We start from the raw sequence: 7445 nt of genomic DNA, 5'->3' as shown, positions 1-7445 counted from the left end.
ATCGTGTGCAATGTTTAGAAAAAGAAGCAATGCACTGGAAAAGTACTTGTTTGGGTATTGTAGATTTTGAGACAAATCAGCAATGAAATAGACTGGGTGTGATTATAGTCCAAACAGCAGCATAATTTCAGTTTCTGGAACATCCCAACATATGATGTGAAGGACTTTGCATATTACAGATGTAAAAGGGTGTAAAGTGCAAAAAAATTGTCTATATTTATTTATTTTTATAAATAAATAATATATTTTTTATAAATTATTTTTATAAATATATCATTTAGCCAGTTCTCTATTCATGTACAGACAGCTGTAGGAATGTGCACTGCTTATGGGCAACACAGCACTCGAACATTGAAGGACACAGGAATTGTTGTCAAAACCTTTGTAATTAGACAGGCAAATGTTTCTTTCTGCATTTTGTGTATGATTGTGGAATTGGAGACGTTTAGACACAGCTATTTCCTGCAATGTGAAGGAATTGTGAGTTACCGCTGCATTAAATTTTGCAAACTTCTAACGTTCCATGTTCCTACTTATTTTATCACAAGAAAAGCAATTACATTTGTTTGACATGACCTGTCCTTCATAAAACCAGTGTCGAATTGGCCTGGCGGGATACCGGGAAAAAACCCGGTGGGCCTCGACCCTCATGGGCCCCTGCCGGGCCAGACCCCCTCTCACCACATGGGATTCCACAAATAAAAATTCGGTGCCGCACCGCCTGTGAATGCGCGTTGTGCTGAGCGCACCCTCATGCGTGCACGCCGAGCGCCTCATAGTAGGGGGCGGAGGGGGAGGCCGGAGGGGGGCCCTGGACAGCGGTCCCGGTGGGCCCTGGTCCCCCAGTCCCACCCTGCATAAAACCATGTTGATTCCTACTGATAATGCCAATCTCTTAACAAATCTTCAAATACTGTAACTTGTTCACAACAGATTTCTAACTTACAGGCCTATAATTGCCAGGCAGAAATTGTAACCCTTTTTAAATATTGAAATTACATCTGTTTTCCTCCCTGAACCTTTCACTGAACCTGATAAAAAGTGGTTTGAGAAAATTAGACCTTGTTAAAACTGAACTAAGTATTAATGGGTGTATTCAATTATACCCAGGCCCTTGTTGACATTCATTTTGCTAAAACATTTAAGGTATCCACTTAAACATTTAAAATATCCACTTAAACATTTAACATCAAGGAAAAGAACTGACCGCTCATTGGCTGTCTCTGAGTCCTCTGTAACCATACATTTTTAATGGAGCCACATTCTCAACCCACATCTTTTTACTACTGTTACAAATATTTTCATCATTGGTCGTTGCAAGTGATGTAATTGGTTCCTTGTTTTTTTTACCTTTTTGATTGTTACTTCTACAACTTTTTTGTAGTATTTATAGGCTATTATTATTATTATCGCCTTTCAGGTACAGTTCAGGCTTTTTTATTTCAAATCAAATATTTTACAATTCATCTTTCATTGTGCTTTCTAACAGCTTCTGGATCGCTAGGGTAAGTATGTCTTAGGCATGTTAAAATACCAAATCTGACATTTATAATGTAGAGCCACACTCTCAGCCTGCATGCTTTTGCTATTGATTTATTTTAAAAAACATTGCAAGTGGAACAAAATAAAACACTAACCGCTTCATTATGTAATGTTACAGTAAGTTTAGCACTTTTTTGATGTCCATTGGGTTTTAGATGTAGCATATCAACTTTTCATGTAAATAGTATAATCAGTTCTGATCGCTTCTACAAATTCTTACATCGTGTTCGTAAACACAAGTAGCCAAGCCGAAAGGTTTTTTTTTTTGTTATTTATTATTGACTTTCACAAACCAATATTCAAATTTTACTCATCATCCACTGTGATGGTCATAGTACATTTCCCCGCAGTGAGCAATTCATCTTACTGTGCAACTCAATCAATACTTTATTTAGACGCTAGTGTACTGAGCAAGTAGACACTAAAAATTCTTATTGAAAATATATCTGTTCTTTTACAGGCTCGTTAAGGCTAAGAAATACATTAGAAATAATGATATTCTCCCGTCTCAATTCCTTCTACATCATTTCTGTTAAACTAACTTTCTGACATCCAAGTTTAAATATGCTGGATAATAGGCTAAGCGTCCATTGCTTTAGGTAAAAAGGTCAGCTGGAAAGAACATGAGAAATGATTTCAAGTTTAAAGAGGAGCATTCATTAGCATAGAATCTTGAAAACACCATACCCTTCTGTAGTATAGAGTTATCCAAATCAAGCACTAGTACAATGACTCATAAAGGATTATAGTAATCATTTCTCACAATGTTCGTAACAGTTGAAAACTGCATTGAGTCTACAGACAAGTAGGCATGGATAACCCTACTCAGTACGTCATTCAAACTATACTCAAGCCTTGGGTTCTACCCAGAAATACATTTGTTGCAGGAGGGGAAAAAAAAACTAGATTGGGGGAAAATAAATAAATATTTATGTACTTTAAGGACAAGTAAATTAATACGTTTGGGGGCAGATTTATCAAAGGTCAAGGTGAATTTTAGAACTCAAAAAATTTGAATTTCAAGCTATTTTTTGTGTACTTCGACTAGGGAAAAGTCCAAATTTGATTTGAAAAATTGAATATTGAAATTTATCATGTACCGTCTCTTTATAAATTCAACTTCGACCATTCGCCATCTAAAACCTGCCAAATTGCTGTTTTAGCCGATGGGGGACCCCCTAGAACCTACTTGGAGAAAATTGGTGGATTCGATTAGAATTCAATCGAATGCACTATTACTTCAATTCGTACAATTCGAATTTGGCCGCATACAGACCTATTTGATCGAAAACTGACCTATTCAGACAAAAAAAAATTCAAACTTAATTTCAGTTGGTCTTTTTGAATCGAATTTCAAAGTTTTTCAAATTCGAAATTCGTCCCTTGATAAATATGCCCCTTAATGTAACAAACAAACAATTCAAAGGTAGATCTACGTGAGTATAATAATATGATAAGGATGTTGAATTGTCTTACACATTTTGCTACAAGATAAAATCCAGATAAAAATTGCAGGATATTAAAAAAGCAGTTCACCTTATGATAAATTTCCCTATGTTATCTCTGTTGGGATTTTGCCAATAGAGAGTTGTTACAAAAATATTTGCTAATTTCCTTGCATTTTTCTACTAGGGTGCTTAGCTGATGAAGCTTAAGCTGCCCTTGCTCTTTTTATTTTGAACATGCATTTTAACCTCTACATGTGTCTGTACTTAAAAATGTCAGCAAACATTTTGTCGAATATCATACTTAATGAAAGGCACCCAAAAAGTGCTCAGCCTAAAATAACAAAGGAGCTCCTGTTCAGGAAGTATCGATGTAGAAGATTATTTCTAGTTCCTTCAGATTGTTTGTTTCCACTTTTACATATAATAATAATAGACATATCATTTAGTGCACTGCTTTTACAAGTTGAATCTAAATTGCAGAATGTTATAAATCATGCTTTTTAAATATTGCATTTATGTGTGAGGAAGCCATAAATATCCAAAGTTGGCCGTGAGTGATTTATTGCTGACCCGGTGAGACCAGACAACAATAAATCAGTGTTTCTTATTGCAAAATTTCGACAGGAGTGGCGGAGGACTGAGTTATTATACAGTATTATTTAAGAAAAGCCATTTTGTCACCCCATAAAACATCACCTTACACAAGGCTATATAAATATTTAATGACTTAAAAGATTGCTCTCTGTTCGTGTAATGACTTATGGATGAACAGTCAAGATTCCAGTGAAGGGACTGAGGCTAAAGCATTTAGCAAAGCATAAGCATGATGCATGAATCAATTAAATATGGAGAGAAAATTAATTAAAAATGATTATAACATTGGCATATTATACTTTTCCTCTGCATGTCCCCTCTGTACCTTGTGGCAGAGTACACCTATCAAATCAGAAGTAGAATGGAAATGAGTGGACTGAATGTCAAATAGTTAGAAAAGTTCATGATTTGATTTGGGTCATGCGCAGAGAGCAGGGCGGCTGTACTGAAACGTCTCACAAAATACATGTTATAAATGGGAAGTAAATCTTTGGAAGATATGTTGATATTTTATAGGGATTCTGTCAGGATTTTATGATGTAGTTATTATTTCAAAATTACACTGTTTACACAGCAGAAAATTCACTCCACAATATAAAATGTCATTCCTGAACCAGCAAGTGTATTTTTTGCACTTTCTGGCAGGTGTTGTTTCTCCTACTCAATGTAACTGAATGTGTCTCAGTGGGACCTGACTTTTAGTATTGAGTGCTGTTCTTAGCTCTACAATGGAGCTGTTATCTTGTGTTAGGGAGCTGCTATCTGGTTACCTTCCCATTGTTCTTCTGATGAGCTGCTGTGGGGGGGGGGATGGGAAGGGGGTGATGTCACTCCAACTTGCAGTACAGCAGTAAAGAGTGACTGAAGTTTATCAAAGCACAAATCGCATGACTGGGGGCAGCTGGGAAACGAATAAAATGTCTAGCCCCATGTTAGATTTAAAATATAAAAAAAATCTGTTTGAGAAATGAATTTTAAGTGCAGAAGTCCCATGACAGTATCCCTTTAATCAACTTGTTAGTATTGTTTGTCCAGATTTCACTGGCAGCCAGTCCCACAGAAAATGTATATATTGTTTGTCTGTATAATTTTATTTATAATTTTATTTATTTATGTACGCAGCACTGTAAAGCTGAACAGTAATAATAATTATTAATAGAACAAACATGGGTCAGTAAAAAGTACAGTTACATTTACGATGAAGATCTTAGTGTCATAGAGACAAGAGAAAGGAGGTCCCTGCACTGTAGAGCTTACAATCTCATTTTATGTAACAAATGTGGGACCAGTGTATCTAAAGAGATATTAATTAGCAAATCCTATAAGTGAACCATGCCAAGTCTGCTGTTTAGAGGCAGATTTATTTTTAGTGAAAGTTGTAGCTAATTATTTTCAGCAATCACATTATTTTCCCTACAATCTCCAGCTTATTTAAGAATAAACTCAATTGGTTTAAATGCTCATCTCATTAAATCCTGGGAAAAAAGTCAATAACAAATGAGAATTGCATTGTTACATCCATTTACAACAAGGTTGTAAAATCTTGCCTGTTTTAATACACTTAAAAAATACATAAGCTTGACTTTTTTTTTACAAACACTTCGGGGCACATTTACTAAGCTCGAGTGAATGATTAGAATAAAAAAAACTTCGATTTTCGAAGGTTTTTTTTGGCTACTTCGACCATCGAATTGGCTACTTCGACCTTCGACTACGACTTTGACTTCAAATCGAACGTTTCGAACTAAAAATCGTTCGACCATTCGATAGTCGAAGTACTGTCTCTTTAAAAAAAACTTCGACCACCTACTTCGCCACCTAAAACCTACAGAGATACAATGTTAGCCTATGGGGAAGGTCCCCATAGACTTTCTAAGCAATTTGGGATCGAAGAAAAATCGTTCGATCGATGGATTAAAATCCTTCGAACGATTTTTCCTACGATCGTTCGAACGAATTGTGGTAAATCCTTCGACTTCGATATTCGAAGTTGAAGGATTTTACTTCGACGGACGAATATCGAGGGTTAATTAACCCTCGATATTCGACCAATAGTAAATGTGCCCCTTCCTGTTGATTCCTCGGCAGCTTGTAGTTGCCAACAAGTTGTTTTTTTGGTGATTTGCGAGATTTTTTCATTATACAATTTTCCAAATTTCTACTTTCAAAAACTCAAACTTGGATATATCAAGATTTTTGCCCGTCATTTATAGGGATGCACCGAATCCAGGATTCGGTTCGGGATTCGGCCAGGATTCTGCCTTTTTCAGCAGGATTCGGATTCGGCCGAATCCTTCTGCCCGGCTGAACCGAATCCGAATCCTAATTTGCATATGCAAATTAGGGGCAGAGAGGGAAATTGCGTGACTTTTTGTCAGAAAACAAGGAAGTAAAAAATGTTTTCCCCTTCCCACCCCTAATTTGCATATGCAAATTAGGGTTCGGATTCGGTTCGGTATTCGGCCGAATCCTTCGTGAAGGATACGGGGGTTCGGCCGAATCCAAAAAAGTGGATTCGGTGAATCCCTAGTCATTTACTCAAATTGTGAAAAATCAAGATTTTGGATATTGATAGATTTGTCTCTTTGTGTTTTTGGCTAGGCAACGTTAGTTTCCACTGTTTATCTTGCATTTAACCAGACCATTTATATAGCTCCAAATTAGATACATTGAAATCCTTATTAGGTTCTAAGGCAAAAAACATGATACCAGTAGAGAATAGAGAAAGTAGGGATGCACCGAATCCGGGATTCGGCCTTTTTCAGCAGGATTTGAATTCAGCCGAATCCTTGTTCCTGGCAGAAACAAATCCGATTCCTAATTTGCATATGTAAATTAGGGGCGGGTAGGGAAATCACATGAATTTTCGTCACTTTTTTCCACTTTTTCCTTTCCTGACCCTAATTTACATATGCAAATTCGGATTAAGTTCAGTATTCAGCCGAATCTTTCACCAAGGATTCGGGGATTCGGCCAAATCCCAAATAGTGAATTCGGTGCATCCCTAGAAATAACTCCAGGGGCACATTTACTTAGCTCGAGTAAAGGATTCGAATGGAAAATACTTCGAATTTCGAAGTATTTTTTTGGCTACTTCGACCATTGAATTGGCTACTTCGACCTTCGACTTCGAATCGAACGATTCGAACTAAAAATCGTTCGACTATTCAACCATTCGATAGTCGAAGTACTGTCTCTTTAAAAAAACTTCGACCCCCTACTTCGCCACCTAAAACCTACCGAGCATCAATGTTAGCCTATGGGAAAGGTCCCCATAGGCTTTCTAGCTAATTTCTGATGGAAGGAATTTCGTTCGATCGATGGATTAAAATTCTTCGAATCATCGATTCAAAGGATTTAATCGGTCGATTAAACCCTCGATATTCGACCCTTAGTAAATGTGCCCCCTATAGTTCTAAGACCAATGGCGATTGTAATTTCTTGCAATTTCTGTGGATGCACTCAAATATTTAATTTGCCATTATGGGCTGTATACTGTATATTTTTTTTCTCAGGAAGCTACCTTTGGGAAGAAGATCATAAAGGGGGTGGTGTACTCAGTGATACCCACACTTTGAACATCATGCTAACTCTCATGGTTCTACTGAAATGTGAGGGACAGTCCTTTTGGCAGCATAGTTTCCCACCTATTAAAATTACTTGCCAAATGTGGGTGCCCAACCCAATTTTTCATCAAGATCAAACTGTATTTTCCCATTACTGTGACAACTCAATGGGGCAAAGTGGCTGTCGCTAGCGAAAAATCACCAGAAATACCATCTGCAGGCGTAGAGGACAATTCGTTAGCAAAAGAGTTAATTACTTACGAAGTTTCACACCCTTTTGCCAGGCGAATTTTCA

General features: G+C 37.0%; 1 protein-coding gene across 2 annotated transcripts in view; it reads left to right on the top strand.

The window, feature by feature from the left end:
- yipf7.L (Yip1 domain family member 7 L homeolog) overlaps positions 1-7445 on the top strand; it is a 42495-nt gene that overhangs the window by 1249 nt on the left and 33801 nt on the right. The gene's annotated exons all lie outside the window — the stretch shown is intronic.

The sequence above is a fragment of the Xenopus laevis genome, chromosome 1L, assembly GCF_017654675.1.
Source record: "Xenopus laevis strain J_2021 chromosome 1L, Xenopus_laevis_v10.1, whole genome shotgun sequence".
NCBI lineage: Eukaryota > Metazoa > Chordata > Amphibia > Anura > Pipidae > Xenopus > Xenopus laevis.
Note: the sequence above shows the minus strand (reverse complement) of the source record. Positions and strands in the feature narration are given on the sequence as shown.